This window comes from Pseudophryne corroboree, chromosome 2 (assembly GCF_028390025.1).
Source record: "Pseudophryne corroboree isolate aPseCor3 chromosome 2, aPseCor3.hap2, whole genome shotgun sequence".
In the NCBI taxonomy this organism is placed as follows: domain Eukaryota; kingdom Metazoa; phylum Chordata; class Amphibia; order Anura; family Myobatrachidae; genus Pseudophryne; species Pseudophryne corroboree.
Genome location: NC_086445.1, coordinates 894,363,608 through 894,390,654, shown reverse-complemented (window position 1 = coordinate 894,390,654; position 27,047 = coordinate 894,363,608). Strand labels below are relative to the sequence as shown.

At 43.0% G+C, this 27,047-nt stretch overlaps 1 protein-coding gene and 2 pseudogenes across 4 annotated transcripts in view; 1 reads left to right on the top strand and 2 right to left on the bottom strand.

Moving 5' to 3' along the window:
* Positions 1–27,047, bottom strand: part of EXO5 (exonuclease 5) — a 289,903-nt gene that overhangs the window by 243,286 nt on the left and 19,570 nt on the right. The gene's annotated exons all lie outside the window — the stretch shown is intronic.
* On the bottom strand, positions 8,142–8,260 carry LOC135052655 (5S ribosomal RNA; annotated as a pseudogene).
* On the top strand, positions 11,000–11,118 carry LOC135052653 (5S ribosomal RNA; annotated as a pseudogene).

Genomic DNA, 27,047 nt, shown 5'->3' with positions numbered 1-27,047 from the left:
TTATCATCCAGTCTATATTAGCAGCAGACACAGTACGGTAGTCCACGGCTGTAGCTACCTCTGTGTCGGCACTCGGCAGTCCATCCATAATTGTATACCACCTACCCGTGTTTTTTTTCTTTTCTTTCTTCTTTGTACATACTACTATAGAGTATAGTAGCTTACTGTAGCAGTCTGCGGTGCTGCTGAGCTGACAGTGTCCAGCAGGTCCGTCATCAGTCATCATTACCTAATAAATATATTATCTACCTGTCCGGCTGCAGTACTAGTGATATTATATATATATACATACATATATATATTGATTTCATCTCATTATCAATCATCCAGTCTATATTAGCAGCAGACACAGTACGTTAGTCCACGGCTGTAGCTACCTCTGTGTCGGCACTCGGCAGTCCATCCATAATTGTATACCACCTACCCGTGGTTTTTTTTTTCTTTCTTCTTTGTACATACTACTATAGTATAGTAGCTTACTGTAGCAGTCTGCGGTGCTGCTGAGCTGACAGTGTCCAGCAGGTCCGTCATCAGTCATCATTACCTAATAAATATATTATCTACCTGTCCGGCTGCAGTACTAGTGATATTATATATACATACATATATATATATTGATTTCATCTCATTATCATCCAGTCTATATTAGCAGCAGACACAGTACGGTAGTCCACGGCTGTAGCTACCTCTGTGTCGGCACTCGGCAGTCCATCCATAATTGTATACCACCTACCCGTGGTTTTTTTTTTCTTTCTTCTTTGTACATACTACTATAGTATAGTAGCTTACTGTAGCAGTCTGCGGTGTTGCTGAGCTGACAGTGTCCAGCAGGTCCGTCATCAGTCATCATTACCTAATAAATATATTATCTACCTGTCCGGCTGCAGTACTAGTGATATTATATATACATACATATATATATATTGATTTCATCTCATTATCATCCAGTCTATATTAGCAGCAGACACAGTATGGTAGTCCACGGCTGTAGCTACCTCTGTGTCGGCACTCGGCAGTCCATCCATAAGTATACTAGTATCCATCTATCTCCATTGTTTACCTGAGGTGCCTTTTAGTTGTGCCTATTAAAATATGGAGAACAAAAATGTTGAGGTTCCAAAATTAGGGAAAGATCAAGATCCACTTCCACCTCGTGCTGAAGCTGCTGCCACTAGTCATGGCCGAGACGATGAAATGCCAGCAACGTCGTCTGCCAAGGCCGATGCCCAATGTCATAGTACAGAGCATGTCAAATCCAAAACACCAAATATCAGTAAAAAAAGGACTCCAAAACCTAAAATAAAATTGTCGGAGGAGAAGCGTAAACTTGCCAATATGCCATTTACCACACGGAGTGGCAAGGAACGGCTGAGGCCCTGGCCTATGTTCATGGCTAGTGGTTCAGCTTCACATGAGGATGGAAGCACTCAGCCTCTCGCTAGAAAACTGAAAAGACTCAAGCTGGCAAAAGCACCGCAAAGAACTGTGCGTTCTTCGAAATCCCAAATCCACAAGGAGAGTCCAATTGTGTCGGTTGCGATGCCTAACCTTCCCAACACTGGACGTGAAGAGCATGCGCCTTCCACCATTTGCACGCCCCCTGCAAGTGCTGGAAGGAGCACCCGCAGTCCAGTTCCTGATAGTCAGATTGAAGATGTCAGTGTTGAAGTACACCAGGATGAGGAGGATATGGGTGTTGCTGGCGCTGGGGAGGAAATTGACCAGGAGGATTCTGATGGTGAGGTGGTTTGTTTAAGTCAGGCACCCGGGGAGACACCTGTTGTCCGTGGGAGGAATAGGGCCATTGACATGCCTGGTCAAAATACAAAAAAAATCAGCTCTTCGGTGTGGAAGTATTTCACCAGAAATGCGGACAACATTTGTCAAGCCGTGTGTTGCCTTTGTCAAGCTGTAATAAGTAGGGGTAAGGACGTTAACCACCTCGGAACATCCTCCCTTATACGTCACCTGCAGCGCATTCATAATAAGTCAGTGACAAGTTCAAAAACTTTGGGTGACAGCGGAAGCAGTCCACTGACCAGTAAATCCTTTCCTCTTGTAACCAAGCTCACGCAAACCACCCCACCAACTCCCTCAGTGTCAATTTCCTCCTTCCCCAGGAATGCCAATAGTCCTGCAGGCCATGTCACTGGCAATTCTGACGAGTCCTCTCCTGCCTGGGATTCCTCCGATGCATCCTTGAGTGTAATGCCTACTGCTGCTGGCGCTGCTGTTGTTGCTGCTGGGAGTCGATCGTCATCCCAGAGGGGAAGTCGTAAGCCCACTTGTACTACTTCCAGTAAGCAATTGACTGTCCAACAGTCCTTTGCGAGGAAGATGAAATATCACAGCAGTCATCCTGCTGCAAAGCGGATAACTGAGGCCTTGACAACTATGTTGGTGTTAGACGTGCGTCCGGTATCCGCCGTTAGTTCACAGGGAACTAGACAATTTATTGAGGCAGTGTGCCCCCGTTACCAAATACCATCTAGGTTCCACTTCTCTAGGCAGGCGATACCGAGAATGTACACGGACGTCAGAAAAAGACTCACCAGTGTCCTAAAAAATGCAGTTGTACCCAATGTCCACTTAACCACGGACATGTGGACAAGTGGAGCAGGGCAGGGTCAGGACTATATGACTGTGACAGCCCACTGGGTAGATGTATGGACTCCCGCCGCAAGAACAGCAGCGGCGGCACCAGTAGCAGCATCTCGCAAACGCCAACTCTTTCCTAGGCAGGCTACGCTTTGTATCACCGCTTTCCAGAATACGCACACAGCTGAAAACCTCTTACGGCAACTGAGGAAGATCATCGCGGAATGGCTTACCCCAATTGGACTCTCCTGTGGATTTGTGGCATCGGACAACGCCAGCAATATTGTGTGTGCATTAAATATGGGCAAATTCCAGCACGTCCCATGTTTTGCACATACCTTGAATTTGGTGGTGCAGAATTTTTTAAAAAACGACAGGGGCGTGCAAGAGATGCTGTCGGTGGCCAGAAGAATTGCGGGACACTTTCGGCGTACAGGCACCACGTACAGAAGACTGGAGCACCACCAAAAACTACTGAACCTGCCCTGCCATCATCTGAAGCAAGAAGTGGTAACGAGGTGGAATTCAACCCTCTATATGCTTCAGAGGTTGGAGGAGCAGCAAAAGGCCATTCAAGCCTATACAATTGAGCACGATATAGGAGGTGGAATGCACCTGTCTCAAGCGCAGTGGAGAATGATTTCAACGTTGTGCAAGGTTCTGATGCCCTTTGAACTTGCCACACGTGAAGTCAGTTCAGACACTGCCAGCCTGAGTCAGGTCATTCCCCTCATCAGGCTTTTGCAGAAGAAGCTGGAGACATTGAAGGAGGAGCTAACACGGAGCGATTCCGCTAGGCATGTGGGACTTGTGGATGGAGCCCTTAATTCGCTTAACAAGGATTCACGGGTGGTCAATCTGTTGAAATCAGAGCACTACATTTTGGCCACCGTGCTCGATCCTAGATTTAAAGCCTACCTTGGATCTCTCTTTCCGGCAGACACAAGTCTGCTGGGGTTGAAAGACCTGCTGGTGAGAAAATTGTCAAGTCAAGCGGAACGCGACCTGTCAACATCTCCTCCTTCACATTCTCCCGCAACTGGGGGTGCGAGGAAAAGGCTCAGAATTCCGAGCCCACCCACTGGCGGTGATGCAGGGCAGTCTGGAGCGACTGCTGATGCTGACATCTGGTCCGGACTGAAGGACCTGACAACGATTACGGACATGTCGTCTACTGTCACTGCATATGATTCTCTCACCATTGAAAGAATGGTGAAGGATTATATGAGTGACCGCATCCAAGTAGGCACGTCACACAGTCCGTACTTATACTGGCAGGAAAAAGAGGCAATTTGGAGGCCCTTGCACAAACTGGCTTTATTCTACCTAAGTTGCCCTCCCACAAGTGTGTACTCCGAAAGAGTGTTTAGTGTCGCCGCTCACCTTGTCAGCAATCGGCGTACGAGGTTACATCCAGAAAATGTGGAGAAGATGATGTTCATTAAAATGAATTATAATCAATTCCTCCGTGGAGACATTGACCAGCAGCAATTGCCTCCACAAAGTACACAGTGAGCTGAGATGGTGGATTCCAGTGGGGACGAATTGATAATCTGTGAGGAGGGGGATGTACACGGTGATATATCGGAGGATGATGATGAGGTGGACATCTTGCCTCTGTAGAGCCAGTTTGTGCAAGGAGAGATTAATTGCTACTTTTTTGGTGGGGGTCCAAACCAACCCGTCATTTCAGTCACAGTCGTGTGGCAGACCCTGTCACTAAAATGATGGGTTGGTTAAAGTGTGCATGTCCTGTTTATACAACATAAGGGTGGGTGGGAGGGCCCAAGGACAATTCCATCTTGCACCTCTTTTTTCTTTAATTTTTCTTTGCGTCATGTGCTGTTTGTGGAATGTTTTTTGGAAGGGCCATCCTGCGTGACACTGCAGTGCCACTCCTAGATGGGCCCGGTGTTTGTGTCGGCCACTAGGGTCGCTTATCTTACTCACACAGCTACCTCATTGCGCCTCTTTTTTTCTTTGCGTCATGTGCTGTTTGGGGAGGGTTTTTTGGAAGGGCCATCCTGCGTGACACTGCAGTGCCACTCCTAGATGGGCACGGTGTTTGTGTCGGCCACTAGGGTCGCTTATCTTACTCACACAGCTACCTCATTGCGCCTCTTTTTTTCTTTGCGTCATGTGCTGTTTGGGGAGGGTTTTTTGGAAGGGCCATACTGCGTGACACTGCAGTGCCACTCCTAGATGGGCCCGGTGTTTGTGTCGGCCACTAGGGTCGCTTATCTTACTCACACAGCTACCTCATTGCGCCTCTTTTTTTCTTTGCGCCATGTGCTGTTTGGGGAGAGTTTTTTGGAAGGGCCATCCTGCGTGACACTGCAGTGCCACTCCTAGATGGGCACGGTGTTTGTGTCGGCCACTAGGGTCGCTTATCTTACTCACACAGCTACCTCATTGCGCCTCTTTTTTTCTTTGCGTCATGTGCTGTTTGGGGAGGGTTTTTTGGAAGGGCCATCCTGCGTGACACTGCAGTGCCACTCCTAGATGGGCCCGGTGTTTGTGTCGGCCACTAGGGTCGCTTATCTTACTCACACAGCTACCTCATTGCGCCTCTTTTTTTCTTTGCGTCATGTGCTGTTTGGGGAGGGTTTTTTGGAAGGGCCATCCTGCGTGACACTGCAGTGCCACTCCTAGATGGGCACGGTGTTTGTGTCGGCCACTAGGGTCGCTTATCTTACTCACACAGCTACCTCATTGCGCCTCTTTTTTTCTTTGCGTCATGTGCTCTTTGGGGAGTGTTTTTTGGAAGGGCCATCCTGCGTGACACTGCAGTGCCACTCCTAGATGGGCCCGGTGTTTGTGTCGGCCACTAGGGTCGCTTATCTTACTCACACAGCTACCTCATTGCGCCTCTTTTTTTCTTTGCGTCATGTGCTGTTTGGGGAGGGTTTTTTGGAAGGGCCATCCTGCGTGACACTGCAGTGCCACTCCTAGATGGGCCCGGTGTTTGTGTCGGCCACTAGGGTCGCTTATCTTACTCACACAGCTACCTCATTGCGCCTCTTTTTTTCTTTGCGTCATGTGCTGTTTGGGGAGGGTTTTTTGGAAGGGCCATCCTGCGTGACACTGCAGTGCCACTCCTAGATGGGCACGGTGTTTGTGTCGGCCACTAGGGTCGCTTAGCTTAGTCATCCAGCGACCTAGGTGCAAATTTTAGGACTAAAAATAATATTGTGAGGTGTGAGGTATTCAGAATAGACTGAAAATGAGTGGAAATTATGGTTTTTGAGGTTAATAATACTTTGGGATCAAAATGACCCCCAAATTCTATGATTTAAGCTGTTTTTTAGTGTTTTTTTAAAAAAACACCCGAATCCAAAACACACCCAAATCCGACAAAAAAAATTCGGTGAGGTTTTGCCAAAACGCGGTCGAACCCAAAACACGGCCGCGGAACCGAACCCAAAACCAAAACACAAAACCCGAAAAATTTCAAGTGCACATCTCTATATCATACCCAGCCCATTACCGTGCAATGAAAAATTTACAAAGTGCATTAGTTCCAGTCAAAACTACAAAAATTACTGTGCTTGTGTTCTTTTAATATACAATATATTTATAGTTATTGTACTTTTGCTCTCTATTAATGAACAGGAGGCTTGTGTTAATTATGACAATATAAAATGTATCTAAAAGTATAACACACTCCAGATAAACACCTTATTTTAGTTATTTGTAGGGGGTGGGGAAGCATGCGGACCCATGTCCCACTGGGGCCCCCAAGATCAAGCCAAGGTCCAGGGTAAATAGTACCCACTCTCCCCTCCCCCCTTCTCAGTGCCACTGGTTCCAGTTTTGAATCTTGACCACCATTATCTTTTTCACTAACAAAACTGTTCATGTGAACATGTTTTTAACTATAGCTAAATATTAAAATATGTACAACATAACACAAAATTGAATTCCCATTGAAATCATAAGCCAGAGCTTGAATCATCACTTGATCATTTTTGAGGAGGAAAAAATTGAAACAAAATATTAATATTAAAAATATGGGCAGTAATAAATTCCTTCTTTTGAAGCCGAAAAGTCTGTCAATCAATTTTGCCCCCACATAGAAGCTCTTTTGAGTTTTCTTCCAGAAAAGAAAGCGTTAATGGAATGCTAATTAATCTCCAAGACTTCACTTCAGTTTTATAAAATCAAATTCACATTTCCAAGTCATGAACAACAAGAGGGCATCAAAGCCTATTGTCCTCCTGTCCTTAACTAGACATTTAAAAAGTGGAAGAAGTGGTAATTTTAGCTGCTTATTTTTTGTCTTATCAAAAAACAAATTACTGTACCTTCAAGGCAAATTTATTTATATTTCAGGGGAAATTGGTGGCCAAGTTAGGTTCCAAGTCAAGAAATGCAGAAAGAGTGTGAATGATACATAACTGGCATATAAGAGAACATAGTTATCATGTATTTTCCAGAATAAATAAAATCAATGCCATAAAAACAAAATTTTTATATGAAAATTTGCACGAGGTTATGTGTAATACATTTATGGGTATGTCTTTGTGAGTTATCAAAAGAAAATTAAAGAATGAAAATGTTTGGGTATTTTTTTCACCCACTACAGTTCACACCTAATAGACATTCACTGCCCCCACTTTAGGATATACACTGCCCCCCTGAATGCCCACCCTGGGGAAATTTTTTACATACTATATGGATAAATTTCCAGTTTGTCAGCTCTGGGGAATTAATTAAAGGCACTGTCCATTTAATTTCTACCTTATTTGTAGTATACAAATTAAGTTGCATAAATGTTATATCTGTTATTTTATCCTTTTTTTTTTTTTTACAGAACATTTGTACAGTTGTGTATGTAATTTGTTTTATTAATATATCCGCTGCTTTGTACCTTGTTAAAGTAAATCTAAAATTTAATAAGTTTGTCATTGTTACTCTAAAGAAACCTAAAGGCCTCTTATAGAGGCATTTATTGCTTGACCGTGCTAATTTTGTTATAAGCTTGACTGTAATAGCTCTTTTATGGGTGATTTTGCAAAGAAGCAAAAAAGAAGGGGCTAGTTGATATGTCTCTCTGGGGCACACTTTGTAAATTAATCAAAAAACAGTAGTGTGAAACATGAAATATGTATAAATCTTTAAAACGTAACTTTTAATAAATTATTCAGACGTCCAAATTTGATTATTTATGTGAAAAAATCTTTACTGTATAGGACAGCAAGGTAAGTTAAAACAAGTATTAAATAATGTGTAGAAGACGATATAGTAATTATATGTCACTCGCTTATTGAATGTGGGTGACAGAAAATTTGTCTGTACACCCTCTGGGTTCTAGGCGAGTATTTATTGTTAGACATATGTCCACTGCGAAAATAAAGAGTTCTCGTTATCTCTGTGAGTTTTTAATTGAAAGTACTGTATGTTTTCGTATGAGAGATACAAGAAGAAGAACCCGGCATATGGATGGTCGGACTCCTTTTGAGATGATCAACTGGACTGCGTATTCTTGCAGTGTAAGTTGATGTGTGGGTTCTGCTGGACAATGAAAGGTATATACCTTGGTGGAACTACAGTACCCAGTATTCCCAGAGGGTCACCCTTTCTGGTACTGACCGGGCCCAATGCTGCTTGGCTTCCAAGATCAGACGAGATCGGGCAGATCCAGCATGGTATGACTGTAGATGGTACGGTAGACACCTTTCAGCATATGGATTGAATGGTATTGGAGATAAGGTGTGATTCCATAGGAAGGGAATACAAATTGATTTGATACTTGCCAACTGATATTTGGCCAATTGGTGGTCCACTATGGACCAAGGATTGAATGATTGGGTGAATTACTGATGGAAATACCAGTATGGCCTGGATTAATAATTAGATAAATACAAGGAAGGTGTCTAGGCAGCCCAGTGTCTAAGTAAAAAGAATGAAAAAGCAGATAAACTTGTTTTAAACACAGCACATAAGTTGCAGAAGGTAACTTCCTTTTGATACTGCAAATTGTAAATAATTATCACAGTATCATACTGCCAACAGATGTGTTTGTTGTGGAATCAACCACTTGAGCTGCGGAATGACAGTTACAATTGTTTTTAATACACCACATAAGTTGCAAAATGTTGCTTCCTTTAAATACTGAAAATTGCAAATTGCAAATAGTTATCACTGTAACAGACTTCAGACAGATGTGTTTGTTATGAGATCGACCGTATGAGCTGCGAGAAGCAGCTGGATTCTATCACATATTCATCTAATTGTTTTTGTCACAGTGCCAAATCAATGAAGGAAATAGATTATGTATATAAATAGGAAATCACAGTTTATCACACGTAACTTCCTTTAAATACTGCTAGTTGCAGAATACAAACAATTATTACAGTAACAAGCTGCAAGCAGATGTATTTGTTGTAAGATCCACTATATGGGCTGCAAGAAGCAGCAGAATTCTATCACATACTTATCTCATTGTTTTGTTATAATATAATAGTGTACAGAATAGGAAATCACAATTTGTCTCAATAACCTGATGTTGAGCAATTTACCAAAAAAATATGACTCTGGTCTCAACAAGGAAAGAAACACATTTTTTAAAATTTGGGACCAGCAGAAAACAGTATAAGAACAGCTGGTGTTCTGTTAATGAATGATTTGTCCAAATGACACTGTTCTGTGGTAAGTATAGAAAAAAGCTCTCACACCAACAGGAGTGCCTTTAATGAAGAGTAATTGCCTGGATGGTTTTAAGGGGATTTACTATAGCACCAATATAATGCCAACTAATAGAAGGTATCTATGTTATGAGTTGGCGCTAAGTGTCCCTACACTGTTTGCATAGTTTGAGTGTTAAGCATTGAATGTCGTTGTATGCTTATATACCTGTGGATTTATATGGGGATTACCAGGCAATAATACTGGCTATGTTTTGCCAGGGAGACGATCCAGTGAACAAGCTCCTCCCAGCGAAACGCGCGTCACTTCCGGTCCGGCATCCAACTTCCGGGACCTCGGCAACGGGGCTCCGACGGGCGGACTCCTGTCAGCGAATGCCGCAAGTATAATACCGCTCACTGTAGCGGTTCCAAGGCTCTCCAGGTCAGCTCTCTCCCCATGTGCCTAGTGCACTCTCAAGGGAAAAAGCTGCCCCAACCCATTGCATTACGCACGGACTGTCTCCCTGGCAAAACATAGCCAGTATTATTGCCTGGTAATCCCCATATAAATCCACAGGTATAAATAAGCATACAACGACATTCAATGCTTAACACTCAAACTATGCAAACAGTGTAGGGACACTTAGCGCCAACTCATAACATAGATACCTTCTATTAGTTGGCATTATATTGGTGCTATAGTAAATCCCCTTAAAACCATCCAGGCAATTACTCTTCATTAAAGGCACTCCTGTTGGTGTGAGAGCTTTTTTCTATACTTACCACAGAACAGTGTCATTTGGACAAATCATTCATTAACAGAACACCAGCTGTTCTTATACTGTTTTCTGCTGGTCCCAAATTTTAAAAAATGTGTTTCTTTCCTTGTTGAGACCAGAGTCATATTTTTTTGGTAAATTGCTCAACATCAGGTTATTGAGACAAATTGTGATTTCCTATTCTGTACACTATTATATTATAACAAAACAATGAGATAAGTATGTGATAGAATTCTGCTGCTTCTTGCAGCCCATATAGTGGATCTTACAACAAATACATCTGCTTGCAGCTTGTTACTGTAATAATTGTTTGTATTCTGCAACTAGCAGTATTTAAAGGAAGTTACGTGTGATAAACTGTGATTTCCTATTTATATACATAATCTATTTCCTTCATTGATTTGGCACTGTGACAAAAACAATTAGATGAATATGTGATAGAATCCAGCTGCTTCTCGCAGCTCATACGGTCGATCTCATAACAAACACATCTGTCTGAAGTCTGTTACAGTGATAACTATTTGCAATTTGCAATTTTCAGTATTTAAAGGAAGCAACATTTTGCAACTTATGTGGTGTATTAAAAACAATTGTAACTGTCATTCCGCAGCTCAAGTGGTTGATTCCACAACAAACACATCTGTTGGCAGTATGATACTGTGATAATTATTTACAATTTGCAGTATCAAAAGGAAGTTACCTTCTGCAACTTATGTGCTGTGTTTAAAACAAGTTTATCTGCTTTTTCATTCTTTTTACTTAGACACTGGGCTGCCTAGACACCTTCCTTGTATTTATCTAATTATTAATCCAGGCCATACTGGTATTTCCATCAGTAATTCACCCAATCATTCAATCCTTGGTCCATAGTGGACCACCAATTGGCCAAATATCAGTTGGCAAGTATCAAATCAATTTGTATTCCCTTCCTATGGAATCACACCTTATCTCCAATACCATTCAATCCATATGCTGAAAGGTGTCTACCGTACCATCTACAGTCATACCATGCTGGATCTGCCCGATCTCGTCTGATCTTGGAAGCCAAGCAGCATTGGGCCCGGTCAGTACCAGAAAGGGTGACCCTCTGGGAATACTGGGTACTGTAGTTCCACCAAGGTATATACCTTTCATTGTCCAGCAGAACCCACACATCAACTTACACTGCAAGAATACGCAGTCCAGTTGATCATCTCAAAAGGAGTCCGACCATCCATATGCCGGGTTCTTCTTCTTGTATCTCTCATACGAAAACATACAGTACTTTCAATTAAAAACTCACAGAGATAACGAGAACTCTTTATTTTCGCAGTGGACATATGTCTAACAATAAATACTCGCCTAGAACCCAGAGGGTGTACAGACAAATTTTCTGTCACCCACATTCAATAAGCGAGTGACATATAATTACTATATCGTCTTCTACACATTATTTAATACTTGTTTTAACTTACCTTGCTGTCCTATACAGTAAAGATTTTTTCACATAAATAATCAAATTTGGACGTCTGAATAATTTATTAAAAGTTACGTTTTAAAGATTTATACATATTTCATGTTTCACACTACTGTTTTTTGATTAATTTACAAAGTGTGCCCCAGAGAGACATATCAACTAGCCCCTTCTTTTTTGCTTCTTTGCAAAATCACCCATATTAGCTCTTTCTGCTATAAATGTCCGGGAGCACCACCAACCATTGTTCTGCCCCAAAAGCCCTTTGAGGCGAAATTGGCAGCTTTATGTTGGTATAAATCAATTTTCAATTTTCAATTTTGAATCTCTATGCTTACTACCATTCATATCAGATAATGTACAATCGGTTCCAGTGCAGATCTCAACAAAACCCACCCAATGTAATAGCTCTTTGCATGCATTAACCCCTTGAATGCTGGTGTATTAATCATACCTCCCAACTTTGGCCTCAGGTAAGGAGGGACATGCCGCGCCGGAGGTGCGGCAGCGCTCGAAAAGGGGATGGGGCTTTGTCAGAAGGGGCAGAGCTTCACCAGAAGGGGTGGAACCTCATCTCACAGTCCCCATTTTTCATCACTTTTGGGGAGTGCCCAGCGCTCCCTGAGCAGCTGGGCAGCCCCTGACTCAGTCCCTGCACTATTTAGATCCCGTGCGCATGCTCACGGCATCTAATTCAGTGATCACAGGCTGCTTTGCAGAGCAGTGGTGATCACAGGATCTCCCAACTGCCCATGGGACACTGCGACCCGTGGGTGGGACAGCGGGACAGTCTACAAATAGCCGGACTGTCCCGCTGGAATCGGGACAGTTGGGAGGTACAGTGTGTATTAATGGCTAACTAACAAACTACAGATTGTACATCAGTGGATACTTTAGTGTTTCTGGGGAGTATGTCAGCTAAACTGTAGCTTATAGATACTGATAATATGACATTGTGAAGTTCTGAGGTGGGAAATGTAAATTAGACATTTTTCATCAATGTACAATTGCCTTCCCTGCATTGGCATATCTATAATGGCGTATCTATAGCTATATCTATAATGGGTGCAGTGCCGCACAAACTGCACCCATTTCTTCTGTACTTACCTTTCCAGCGTCCATCAGAGACAGTGTGTGGGCCCCCTCCTCTCCCGTAGCCGGCAGCGCTGCTCCCAGTTCACTGAGCACTAGAGACTCTGGCACAGTGCGGCTGCCATATTTTGGAGTCCTACGCATTCCCTTTAGACTCTGGCACTGTGCCAGAGTCTCAGTGCTCAGAGCACTAACAGGGGCGGTGCCGGCAATGGGAGAGGAGAGGGCCCACACGCGAAGTCGGCACGTGGGTCCCCTCCTCTCTAGATACGCCTCTGCTTTCCTGACATTGATAATATAAGTTTTTTTTTGACTGGGGGGGGAGGGGATTTTAACCCTGGAAATACACTCCCTGAAGCTTATGTAAATATCTGATGCTGCAACACTCAATTCAATTGTTCAACAGCAGGAGCAAACGTTGTCACCACCCATCGGCCTTTGATCACCTAATCTTTGTGCTTTCAATATAAATGTGCAATAATTTGTTTTTGTGTATTATATCACAATTCAGCATTTGTGTTGCATGTCCACATGTTTTTTATGTAATAATTTAAATTATTATATGTGATGGTACATAGTTTGTTAGTTGCTCATATCAATTTATAGGTACGTGAAAGGGTGGGGATATCTATACAAGAAACACACAAGTTGCCCCAACACAACAAGCCAGTAAAAGTTTGCACTCTATACTGCACTGTACTGTATGTACAGTAAATAAAATGCAGAAGCTTAGTGGCACACATTTGAATCAGAGCCGGTTCTAGAACTTGTGGCGCCCATGGCGAAAGTTTCATTGGAAACCCCCCTAAATGTGCCCCCTGTAGATATGCCCCCAGCAGTTGTTCCCCCACTAGATGTGCCCTCAGTAAATTTGCCCCCAATAGATGTTCCCCCTGTAGATTTGCCCCAATAGATGTGCCCCTAGTAGTTGTGCCCCCAGTAGATTTGCCCCAATAGATGTGCCCCCTGTAGATTTGCCCCAATAGATGTGCCCCCGGTAGATTTGTCCCAATAGATGTGCCCCCGGTAGATTTGCCCCCAGTAGATGTGCCCCTGTAGTTATGCCCCCTAGTAGTGCCGCTTACACACACACAACCCCCCCCCCCTCACCTGCCCCGCTGCTGCTTCCCGACTACTGCAACTCTTTGTCTCTGTCCGACCGCTCCTCGGATCTATGGGAGAGTTATGACGTCTCTCCCATTGCGCCGCACAGACACTAAAGGTCAGTTAGGACCTCTAGCATCTGACAATGGTGCCAGCTGCAGCGGGCGCCCGAACAGCGCCTGCTGCAGCTGGGGTGCGGGTGGGCGGCGGGTGATTGCAGCTGCGCCCACAGGCCACAGCACCCCGGGCACAGGCCTGGCTTGCCCATGCCTAGAACCACTTCTCATTTGTATGTAAGTGATAGGTCACCCACTACTTTACATAGAAACATTTGTTGGCAGATAAAAACCGCTTGGCCCGTATACAGCAGTCTGCCCCTTTTTTACCTATTTGTAACCTCAACCCTATTTGAACCTTAGTTCTTTGTAAGGATATTCTTTACAATGTACAGTGGATGTAGAAATGTGTGAAATTTACTTTCTGAAGTTTGGATACTCAAATCAGTTTATGAACTAAAAATTAGAGATTTTTTTTTTTTTTGCTGGTGTTGGTTCTAATTTGTCGTCCGGTTTTGGTTTTGCCAAAATGCCATAACTGGTTTTGTATTTTTTTTTTAATTAACAAAAAAAGCTAAAATCACATAATTGTGGCCTTTTCTTGTCCCTACATTATTATTATTAATCTCAATATCCTTAATTTCCAGTCAATTTTGACCAGAGGTGTCACCAATTTTAGGCATTTCTTTTAGATCCGACGAGATGTCAAAATGTTGTGTTGACTCCTTTGCATCACCACTGGGTCTTTTGGTAGAGCTGAGTTTTTTCCTAACAGCTGCAGTTGCCAGAGAAACTGAAGGAGGAGACGCCATAGTGCCATCATAGGCGTGCGCAGCACATTTTATTAGGGGCTGCACGACAGGAGTGGCGTGCCTAACCCTGCCTACTGGGTGTGCATAGCCCTGCCTACTGGGCGTGCCTAGCCCCGCCTACTGGGCGTGCCTAGCCCCACCCAGTAGGCCAGTATACAAACATTATTGGATGTATATATTGAGTGCCGACCACCAAATATTATATATATATATATACACACACACACACACACACACACACACACACACACACACACACACAGATATACACACAAAACTTGCGAGGAAAAAACAGTGGCACTTGGAGGCTTTTAAAGGTGCAAGTGCACTGCAACAAATGTATTAATACATAACAGCATAAAACTCCAAGGTTTCGGGCGATTTTCGCCCCTTTGTCAAGGTGAACTGTTAACCTCTTCCTTGCAAGTTTTGCATCTATCCAGTCAGAGGGCCCCGGAGTGCCAGTCCACAAGAATATTATAATGATAAAGTCCAGTTGCTGACGGACGAAACGCGTTGGGAATACCTGCAGACATCTCCTTTTATGGACAGATAAGCCTCATACAATTTTAAAATTATGTACGCATGCCTTCCAGCCATTTTTATGGACAGATAAGCTTTATATAACATTTTTATTCTGTACGTATGTTATTCAGCCATTCGTTATGTATTTTTATGTGATTATGTGTTATCAATTTTTGTATTTTTAATATATACACTGCTCAGGCTTTATATTGATCTCGCTTGGGAATAAACTAGTTCCCTAATTAGGCCTGTGAAATTATGCAGTAACACAATACGAAATGTAAACGGTATACACTATGTTCGTTTTCTTCTGTTTTATTCACATGTTTTAAGCCACAAAAGAGTACTGCTTGAACTGAGCTTTTTTTTTTTTTATCAGATAAGTGTTTTTAAACCAATTCTTATCATCCCTTTTGTATACCTTCTCTCCCCTTGATATATTCATCACACTCTTGGGCGCTTGTTTTCACCAATTCTTGCAACAGATTATATGTGCATGCCAAGCACATAAGCTGCCGCTCATATAATTTATTGAGAAGTGTTTTTATAATTTTTATTTATTTTTTAAAGGGGTTTATATATTTATGGTATAGCTATCACAAAACTGCACCCAAACGCTGTAGTCTTCAATTCTATATCTATCTATCTATCTATCTATCTATCTATCTATCTATCTATCTATCTATCTATCTATCTATCTATCTATCTATCCATCCATAAATAACTGGCACTCAGAGACAGCAAAATGATTCAAAAGCAATATGCTATATCCATTCTTGACATGGATATTACATATTGCTTTTGAATCATTTTACTGTCTGAGTGCCAGTTATTTATGTATATATATATATATATATATATATATATATATATATATATATATATATATATGTATAGTTATGGATCAGAGCGGCACTCTTAGGACTTCATTCAAATGATCAGGACATCACCCCGTCTTGGCAACGCTTCGGTTTTATTGAAAAACCGTCATCAGGCTTACATCATGTAAGCCTGATGACGGTTTTTCAATAAAACCGAAACATTGCCAAGACGGGGTGATGTCCTGATCATTTGAATGAAGTCCTAGGAGTGCCGCTCTGATCCGTAACTATACATGCAATTGCTTTTGCTGGAGAGGGCACCAGGCGTTTGAACTTTTGTATACTGAGGAGTGCCGGGTCTGGAACTGATTATATATATATATATATATATATATATATAGTATATATAAAAATATAGTAATAATAATAAACCTTTGTACCGTGTACCAAATTTTATCCCAACCACAACCCCCACCCCCGCCTGGCCTGAACTTTGCCCTGGTGCACACAGAGACTAAGAGACAGTGAGTGAGTCTCTCACTCACATTCTGAAGGGCAGGCTCAGGCAGGATGATGGAACGACTACTGACTGTCCTCCTCTCTGAGTCCTCCAGCGGTCGAAAATGGCAGGGCCGGGTGGCAGGGCGGCAGAGCAGTGCACACACAGAAATGAGCACGGGCGGGAGCCGGGACTCGGAGGACAGCCGACAGTGCAGCCACTCAGCCAGGGCGGGAAGGAAGGGAGGGAGGGCGCATGGTGCGACACTTCGAGGCAGTCGGATTATGACGGTGGCAGTGGGTGAGCTGGGCTGTGTGCGGCCAGCCCACCTGTCCATGAAGAAGCCGCGCAGCTGACGAAGCTGTGTGTGAGTGTGACCGGTGGCAGCGCAGTGGGACTCGGGAGGGGGTGAATGCTGTTAGGGCAGTGAGCTGTGCAGCCAGGAGGTTATCCGATCATCGCTGTATCAGTGTGCTGCTGTAGTAGCAGTAGCACTGCAGCAGCACACAGACAGCGATGATTGGCGTGACGTGCTGGGGGGTGCATTAGGGGGTGCCTGTGCGCACCAGGCACCCCCCGTGCGCACGCCTATGAGTGCCATGTATTACTTGAGTTGCCAACTTACTCACTAGGAGCTCTTTGCATCTCTTAAGATATGGGTTCGTTGGAGGAAAGACACAATGTACAACTTAAATCTGGGATCAAACATGGTCGGTAAACTGTAGTGATCCTATTTCAAGATATTGCCAACCCTTGGATCCTGGCAAAGCCAATAAAGGACTTGATCTACAAGTCCAGCATACCTAGCGGAATCACTTTGTTTAATCCCTCCTTCAATTTCTAAAACTGATTAGGGGAATCGCCTGACTCTAGCTACCAGTGTCTGAACTAACTTCACAGGTGGATACTTCAAAGGGTTTCAGCACCTTGCACAAGACAGAAAGTATTCTCCACTGCATTGGAGTAAGGTACATTCCCCCGCCTCTCCCAATGTCATAGCGTGTTGTGTAGCTTTATATGACTTTTTACTGTTCCACCATCTGTTGAAGCATGTAAAGTAGAGATGTGCGGCTGGCACTTTATCGTGTTTTGGTTCTAATTCCACTTTCGTGTTTTGATTTTGGCTTGGTTTTGCCAAAACCACCCTTTCGGGTTTTGGATCTGGATGATTTTTGAAAAAAACATTAAAACAGCTAAAATTACAGAATTTTGGGGTATCTTTGCTCCTACAGTATTATTAACCTTAATAACAATCATTTCCACTCATTTCCAGTCTATTCTGAACACCTCACACCTCACAATATTGTTTTTAGGCCTAAAGGTTGCACCTAGGTTGCTGGATGACTAAGCTAAGCGACACAAGTGGACAACACAAACACATGGCCCATCTAGGAGTGGCACTGCAGTGTCAGACAGGAGGGCAGATATAAAAAAGGCCCCAAACAGCACATCATGCAAAGAAGAAAAAGAATTGCAATGAGGTAGTTGTATGACTAAGCCAAGCGACACAAACAATTGGCCCATCTAGGTTTGGCACTGCAGTGCCAGACAGGAGGGCAGATATAAAAAAAATGCCCCAAACCGCACATCATGCAAAGAAGATAAACAATTGCAATGAGGTAGTTGTATGACTACCAATTTGCAATTGGTGGACTTATACGGCAGTACCCCAGGACTAATACAGGAGTACCCCTGGACTCATATGGCAGTGTCACACAGGATGGCACTTTTCCAAAACTAGGCCCCAAACAGCACCTCATGCAAAGATGTCGAAGAGGTGCAATGAGGTAGCTGTATGACTAAGCCAAGCGACACAAACAATTCCAACTGTAATTATATGTCCAAATCACTGGAATTAATTGCCAAAATTACTGTAATTATACGTCCAAATCACTGAAATTAATTGGCAAGATCACTGTAATTATACGTCCAACTCACTGGAATTAATTGGCAAGATCACTGTAATTATACGTCCAAATCACTGGAATTAATTGGCAAGATCACTGTAATTATACGTCCAAATCACTGGAATTAATTGGCAAGATCACTGTAATTAATAATTATACGTCCAAATCACTGGAATTAATTGGCAAAATCACTGGAATTATACGTCCAAATCACTGGAATTAATTGGCAAGATCACTGTAATTAATAATTATACGTCCAAATCACTGTAATGAAATGGCAAAGTCTCGCTATCACCTGCCTAGTGAAGTGGAATCTAGATGGGATTTGGTACCAGGGACACAATACCTCCATCAATTGTCTAAATCCCACTGCACTAATGGCGGATACCGGATGCACGTCTAACACCAACATAAGTGTCAAGGCCTCAGTTATGAGGGCTTCCATCGTCATGTGAATCTGAACCACTAGTCATGAACATAGGCCAGGGCCTCAGCCGTTCCTTGCCACTCCATGTCGTAAATGGCATATTGGCAAGTTTATGTTTCTCCTCAGACCATTTAAATTTCTTTTTTTGGGTCTTTTTATTGAACTTTGGCTTTTTGGATTTTACATGCCCTCTACTATCACAATGGGCATCGGCCTTGGCAGACGACGTTGATGGCATTTCATTGTCTATGTCATGGCTAGTGGCAGCAGCTTCAGCACTAGGAGAAAGTGGTTCTTGATCTTTCCCTATTTTATCCTCCAAATGTTTGTTCTCCATTATTGTTTTGGAGTTATATAACACAATATGCGGCACAAGAGAGCATACCCCTACACCTCACAGGGCAAACGCTAAAAATTATTTGGATTAAATATGAATAACTCCTTTATTTGGAGTAAATAATATACAGCATAGGACACTACCACTGAATTTATATGGCAGCACCACTGGACTGGATTTATGCGGAATTATATGGACTTATATGGAATTATATGGCAGGATAACTAGGACTATACGGCAGTATCACGGGAATTATATGGCAGTATCACAGGAATTATACGCCAGTATTCTGAGAATTATACGGCAATATCACAGGAATTATACGTCAGTATCATGGGTATTATACGCCAGTATTCCGAGAATTATATGGCAATATCGCAAGAATTATACGGCAATGTCACAGGAATTATACGCCAGTATCACAGGAATTATATGCCAGTATCACGGGAATTATATGGCAGTATCACAGGAATTATACGCCAGTATTCCGAGAATTATACGCCAATATCACGAGAATTATACCCCAGTATCACGGGAATTATATGGCAGTAACACTGGATATATGGCAGCAGAGGACACCACTACTGTGACTGGTCACTGGACTAATGCTGCACAAGACACTACCCCTGGTCTGATGCAAGACAACACAGCAAAAATGCAAGGGACTTATACAGCAGCCAGCAGCACTGGGGACATATAGTAGCAGAGGACACCAACACTGTGACTGGCTGGACTGATGCAGCATAAGACACTGACTACACTGGACTGGACTGAGCAGCACAACACAGCACTAGACTCGCCACCCCACTTTCCCGCCCCCACACAGACACTGAGGACGGAGACACGTCCTCTCACTACACTCTCCGAGACTGGAGTGAAAATGACCGTGACGCGCGGCTCTTTATATGGAATCCAGATCCCGCGAGAATCTGACAGCGGGATGATGACGTTTTGCCTCGTTCGGGTTTCCAAGTCAAGCGGGAAACCCTGAGCCTGGTGCGGAACTGGACTCGAATGGTGAAGTTCGGTACGGTTCAGTGGCGCACCCAGGGGGGGGGGGGGGTTCCGGGCACCCAGAAACCCCCCTCCAGCAAAAAAAAAATTTTTTTTTTTTTTTTTTTTTTTTAGCTGCATGAGTATTATTAATGGCTGTCTAGCGTCCTCTGCAGGCTGCTGTCTTTCTGGTGGCACTTGTAAGTGCTTAATAAAAGTTTACTTTATTTTAATTATAGTACATATATATCCATGTGCATACATATATACACACATGTATATACATACATATAAACACACACACACATATGATATATATACATGCGTATATACGTGTACTGTATGTATATATATATATATATATATATATGTATGCATGTTTAATATGCTATGTGTATATATATATATATATATGTGTGTGTGTGTATATATACAGTATATATATATGTGTGTGTAGATAGATAGATATATGCATACCTCCCAACTCTCCCGATTTTCACGGGACACTCCCATTTTTTGGGGACTGTCCCGCTGTCCCATCCGCGGGCCGCAGTGTCCCACGGTGGGGGGTGGCAGTTGGGAGGCTCTGTCTCTCACTGCCCTGCTTAGCAGAGCAGTGGTGAATAGACGCTGTGCGTATGCGCACAGCATCTATTCACTGGAGTCAGAGGGAGAGGGGGCATGCCAGCGGCTCACTGAGCGCTGGGCATGCCCCCTCAGTGATGAAAATGGGGGCGTGTCTCGCGCTCGCGGTCCTCCACGAAGCCACACCCCTTTCTTAGGTCACACCCCTTTTCCGGAGAGTGCGCGTCTTTGCCGCGCGTGTGTCCCTCCTTCCAGATTTGAAAAGTTGGGAGGTATGTATATATACACACAGACACACTAGTTTTACGGACCCAGCATATACTGGGTCACCTCAGTCCCCACCCCCGTGCTTGGCTCCACCCAGTTCTGGAAACCCCCCCATGCAAATCCTGCATTTGCCACTGCGGTTCGGTTCTCTGAGAACCGAACCCGCTCATCTCTAATGTAAAGGATGGAATTCCACTTTGTTACTACCTCTTGCTTCAGTTAATGGCATGGCAAGTTGAAATTATATATACGTACAAAATACTTTTGTGTCAGAATGAATAATTGCAGCGCTAGTTTATGTAATACAGAAAAAATGTTTTTATTGTGGATAAGTACATACTGAAGGTAAATATCCGCTATACGTTTCACCTAATGTGTGGCGTGCGCTCCAACACTCCCACCATCATAACTAGTGACCTATTTCCGGGAAGTGTTCCTCTTTGTTTATGACATATCTAATTCTGTTTTATAATAAGAATATTTATATTATTGTGGATTGTCATGTATTGGACATCCACCTATTTGTGTAATGAAGGCTACCAGGTGGTACAAGGTGGCACTCACATAATTACACTTGCCCAGCAGTCTTTACTCTCCTGCAATGCTAGTCTTCACCTTTAGCAGCTGCCTTTCCAGGGTGAATTAGGTCCACCCTGTACTTAGATGCCCCCAGGACTTATGGATGGACAAGGCGACTATAGGAGGCTGAGCAAGAATAAAATACAAGTGCAGAGAGATGTTTACTGGATACAACCTTGATTAAGCTGCACAATTCACAAGCTGAGATCAATAACAGAATGTATGTGAGTGTAACAATGCACAGGATCGTATTAGCAACAAGATACAAACTATATGTTAATGCAACAATGCACAGGGTGGTATTATCGATTAAGTATAAACTGTATAGGAATGCAAAAATGCACAAGATGGTAAACAACAATAGAATGAATAAAAGCAAAAATATAAGAATCTGTGTGGAAGGTCCACACAAAACCTGAATTTAAGGTGAGCTGGATCTGATCATAAATATGATTAAGACTAGGTAATCGAAATTCAGGAATACACAGAGCTGACAGGTTCTCACATGTAGCAGGAACTATAACCTGCAACAGGAAATGCCCAGGGACAGGATATAAATGGTGCAAGTACTAATCAGGAGCTAGCTGCAATAATAAGCTAAATGAATGCAGCTGCCCCTCAGCATATCTCTTTTAATTACTAGGCAATGGGGAACGCCATCTGCCTCCGGCGTCCCCATTGCTAAGCACCCGGTGGCCCCCAGCACCCTGCAACAGCCTGTTGCTAGGCGCCCGACAGGGACCAGGAAGTGTTGTGCCCGGTGTCAGCCTGTTGCTAGGTGCCGGACAGGGACCAGCAAGCGTTGCACCCGGCATCATCCTGTTGCTAGGCATCGGGTGGTAACCAGTAGCCCTGGCGGCCCGGGAGAGATGCGGCATCCCAGTCACCAAGCAACCGCTGGGACCCGCGTCTCCCTGCCGTGCTGCTGCTGACAATTTGTGAAAGTGTTGTAAAAATCTAATTGTGAATGTCTTCTCTCAAAGTGGTAAATTGAATGTCCAATCCCCTACTGGTATGTACTTGATCAATATAACTGTATGGAAAGGGATATAACTGCCATTCCCTCTATTAATTTGTTTTATTTTTATCACCCAAATTTAACCCCTGATGAAGTCCTTTGGATGAAACATGCAGGGTTGCGGATTAATGTCCACAGTAATACAGGAATAAAAAGCCTCAATCTACGTAAAAATACCTCTTAAGAACTTACTTTGTCAAGTACTAGAACTCCCCTTCTCCATATCTCTCTTTATTGCTGAATGTGGATATAAAGCTTTTAAATTGTGATGTTTTAACTGTGAATAAATGTATGTAAAAATTTTGAGATGTCATTGTTAGCCTGAATGGGCAAATAATTCATTTTGGGTGATTAAAGCATTCCACAATAGACTATCACGGAGGTGACCAGTAGTTTTGTTGGTTGCTAGGGGAACAGATTCTCCCGTTGGTTACGGATGGCCGTATGCTATGACGGCACCTGCGACCGGAAGTGGGCGGTGATTGTGATGTGGGTCTGGGCACTGGGATCTATATAAGGTATGTTGTATATGTTATGTTTGTATCCTGACGAAAGGTGGTATTAAAACAGCACCTGAAACGTTGATTATCAAGCTTGTGTAGCTGTCTCAATTCTTCGGAAAAAAACGTGGAGTGCCGCCCGTTTTGCTCTCTCTGTACTTGCTCTTTTTGGACCATGGGAGGGCACCCAGGTATTTAATTAATTTGTTTGGAGTGCCGGTCATATTGGAACTATACGTATTAAATGTCTGCTTGCCGGATATTTATTGGACATGGCAACCAATTCACTAATATGATATGGATTTGTGTCAGTACTTCTTCATTATTCACTAAGTTTTTCACCTTTTTTCTTATCTATTTATGAACACTGTGTCTCTTTATATAAGGACTTGCTGTTACTCTGAGTCAATTACTAACATGGAGGGATCAAGCCAAAGTAGATTGAAAAATATCCCAGGTTTTCAAGCTATTACTCTGCCTATAGGGGAGTTTTTAAGCTTTACTGATTCTGAGGCAGAGACGGTGCTAACTAAGGACACCTTTAAAAATGCTGCCGGTGTGGATGCTGTTGAGGATATTTATTTTTCATTGCTTAAACTTAAGAAAAAGGAGAATGATTATCACCTGCACAGTGTTACAATCTCTGATTATTACAGGGAACGGAAGATCCCAAGGGGTTTTAGGATCAGAAATGTCCCCACTATTGGGAGAATGAACTCAGATTTCTGTCGTCGTTGGGTTGCGGTGTTGAATAAATGCTCTTGTGACCTGATACTATTGGTAATAGAAGAGTCTACCAGAATTATGAATGAAACTAAAAACAAGATAGCAGAGGTGGAAAGATCCTCCAAGACTCTTTTGACAAGTGATTCTAACAAGGATTGGATGACAAAACTGAATCAAAAGGTTGAGTCATATAAACAGGAGCTGATTAAATACAAAAAATCCAAACTGGTCACAGTTAACAAGGATTATGAAGACCAAACAGTTTACCCCTGGGCAACAGGGCGTTACCCCCTAAGAAGGAGAAAATTCTTTAACAAACGCAATTCAAGGCGTTTTCTGACAGACACTGAGGTGTCTACTGGGGAAAGCTCAATAGGGGAACAGGAACCCTCAACCAGCACCCAGAGCAATAAACCCCCTTTAGGGACCTCTACACGCACCGGAGGTGCGCGAGGAAGAGAATACGTTCCCAAACACGGAGGGGTGGCCAAGGGGAGAGGAAGAGGAAAACGTTAATCCCTCAGAATGATCTTATTATCAATTTATCTTCCCATTTGTTGTCAGAGGAAGAAACCAGTTTGTTGAACAAAGGACTCTCATATGTACCCACGACAAAATTTAACACCTTTGAATGGAAAGTGGATGCTTGGAAACACCAACGTAATTTAAAACTAAAAGAGCACTTTGGAAAGAACCCAACCAATGCAGGAATGGTAAACCCGGATCATCCCCTAAGACCAACCTCTCAGTTTGATCCACAGACACACAATGCGTCGATCAAGAGCTATTCAAGAATGCTTGAATCCACTGTAAATATGGAGATCAAGACATTAGACAAGTCCCTAAATAATTTAACACAGGGTGAATTTGAAGCTATGCGATCTTTGAGTGAGAACAGAGAGGTGGTGATACGTGCGGCTGATAAAGGTGGGGCCATTGTGCTACAGGACCGTGATCAATATATAGAAGAAATTTACCGTCAACTCAGTGATCAGGCGGTTTATGAGAAATTGGGGGGAAACCCTTCAATACCATTCAAGAAGGAGATTGATACAATTCTACTTGATGCATATCATAAGAAATTCATTGATAAGATCACCCTGAAAGCACTGACGGTTGACCATCCTATTACTCCAATTCTTTATACGTTGCCAAAAGTGCACAAGAATTTATCTGCCCCCCCTGGACGCCCAATAATTTTGGCGCGTGGATCGTTGTATAATGCAATCTCCAGATATCTTGACTTCTATCTACAGCCGGTAATTCAGGCTGAGCCGTCTGTACTTATGGACACCACACAGCTTCTATTCCATCTTCAAGATTGCACAGAGCTACCCGATGAATGTGTGTTAGCAAGTATAGATGTGATAAGTCTATACACAAACATACCACACCTGGAGGGAATTTCTTCAATGAGGCATCTTTTGATTGGCAACCCTCATTATAAAGGTCCGGATATAGAATTATTTTTGCTTTTACTGGAGAAAACTCTTACTCGAAATTTTTTTCTGTTTGACGGGGTGTTCTATTTACAACGCTTGGGGTGTGCGATGGGGAGCAACGTGGCCCCAGCATTTGCCAATGCATATATGCTGTCAGTTGAAAAGAAGCTCTTCTTGGAGAACATAAAAGGAAAAAATAGAGGCGCTCATTTCATTTCAACACTGCAAAAATCTAAATTCATCACAACCAAGGGGTAATAAAAATTGAATATTTATTCTTAAATTAAATGAATAAAAATATATGTACAAAACCACTTTGTTATGCACAGAATATATATAAAAATCTCAGTTAATAATCCCTATTCTCACAAATTTGCCACATATACAATAAAGTGCTCATATAAATTGCTTGTACTACTATAACAAACAATTAAGAAAGTGATACACACTGATCAGTTATCGGCAGTCTCAGTGTATCAGCTGTTGTAACACTGTAGCCAAGACTGTTATAAACCACCAGTCAGGTAGAGCACAATTACTGAAAGAGAGTGCATATATTGAAGACAATGAATTGCGTCTTGTGAATGTTTGGATGTATGATACAATGTCTCAATGTTCCAGGAACCAATTAAATGGAAATATTTGTTGAATTACCTCTCCAGTTGGGCTAGAAGACCCGAGCGTCCTCAGGTCGATGCAAATTGCCCAATAAGCAGTGGAACGGAGGGTCTGTCCATACACTTCAGAATCCCGCAGTTGTCTAATTCTTCCCCTGGGCGTGCACCACCCGCTGCAGTGTGTGGGGAGAGACAGGTGTGCGGCTGATTAATTCGAAGCCGCTATGGGAATCCGGCAATCTGTAATGCTTCTCTGATGCTCTCTGGACTTGTGCTGTCCGTGAGTGGTGAGAGGGAGAGAAGTTGACGTCCGGCCGCTGCCCGTATGCTGAGCTGATGCTGCGGTTACGTCCACTGTTCACCGTTCGCTCCTATAGGAGTCCTGACGCGTTTCGTCACGCAACACGTGACTTTTAAAAAAAAAAGTCTTTGAAAAAGTCACGTGTTGCGTGACGAAACGCGTCAGGACTCCTCCCCCTTTCTCACTACTTGCCGCACGCTTTGGGATACCGTCTACAGCTCCAATTTACTGGTTATAGGAGCGAACGGTGAACGGTGGACGTAACCGCAGCATCAGCTCAGCATACGGGCAGCGGCCGGACGTCAACTTCTCTCCCTCTCACCACTCACGGACAGCACAAGTCCAGAGAGCATCAGAGAAGCATTACAGATTGCCGGATTCCCATAGCGGCTTAGAATTAATCAGCCGCACACCTGTCTCTCCCCACACACTGCAGCGGGCGGTGCACGCCCAGGGGAAGAATTAGACAACTGCGGGATTCTGAAGTGTATGGACAGACCCTCCGTTCCACTGCTTATTGGGCAATTTGCATCGACCTGAGGACGCTCGGGTCTTCTAGCCCAACTGGAGAGGTAATTCAACAAATATTTCCATTTAATTGGTTCCTGGAACATTGAGACATTGTATCATACATCCAAACATTCACAAGACGCAATTCATTGTCTTCAATATATGCACTCTCTTTCAGTAATTGTGCTCTACCTGACTGGTGGTTTATAACAGTCTTGGCTACAGTGTTACAACAGCTGATACACTGAGACTGCCGATAACTGATCAGTGTGTATCACTTTCTTAATTGTTTGTTATAGTAGTACAAGCAATTTATATGAGCACTTTATTGTATATGTGGCAAATTTGTGAGAATAGGGATTATTAACTGAGATTTTTATATATATTCTGTGCATAACAAAGTGGTTTTGTACATATATTTTTATTCATTTAATTTAAGAATAAATATTCAATTTTTATTACCCCTTGGT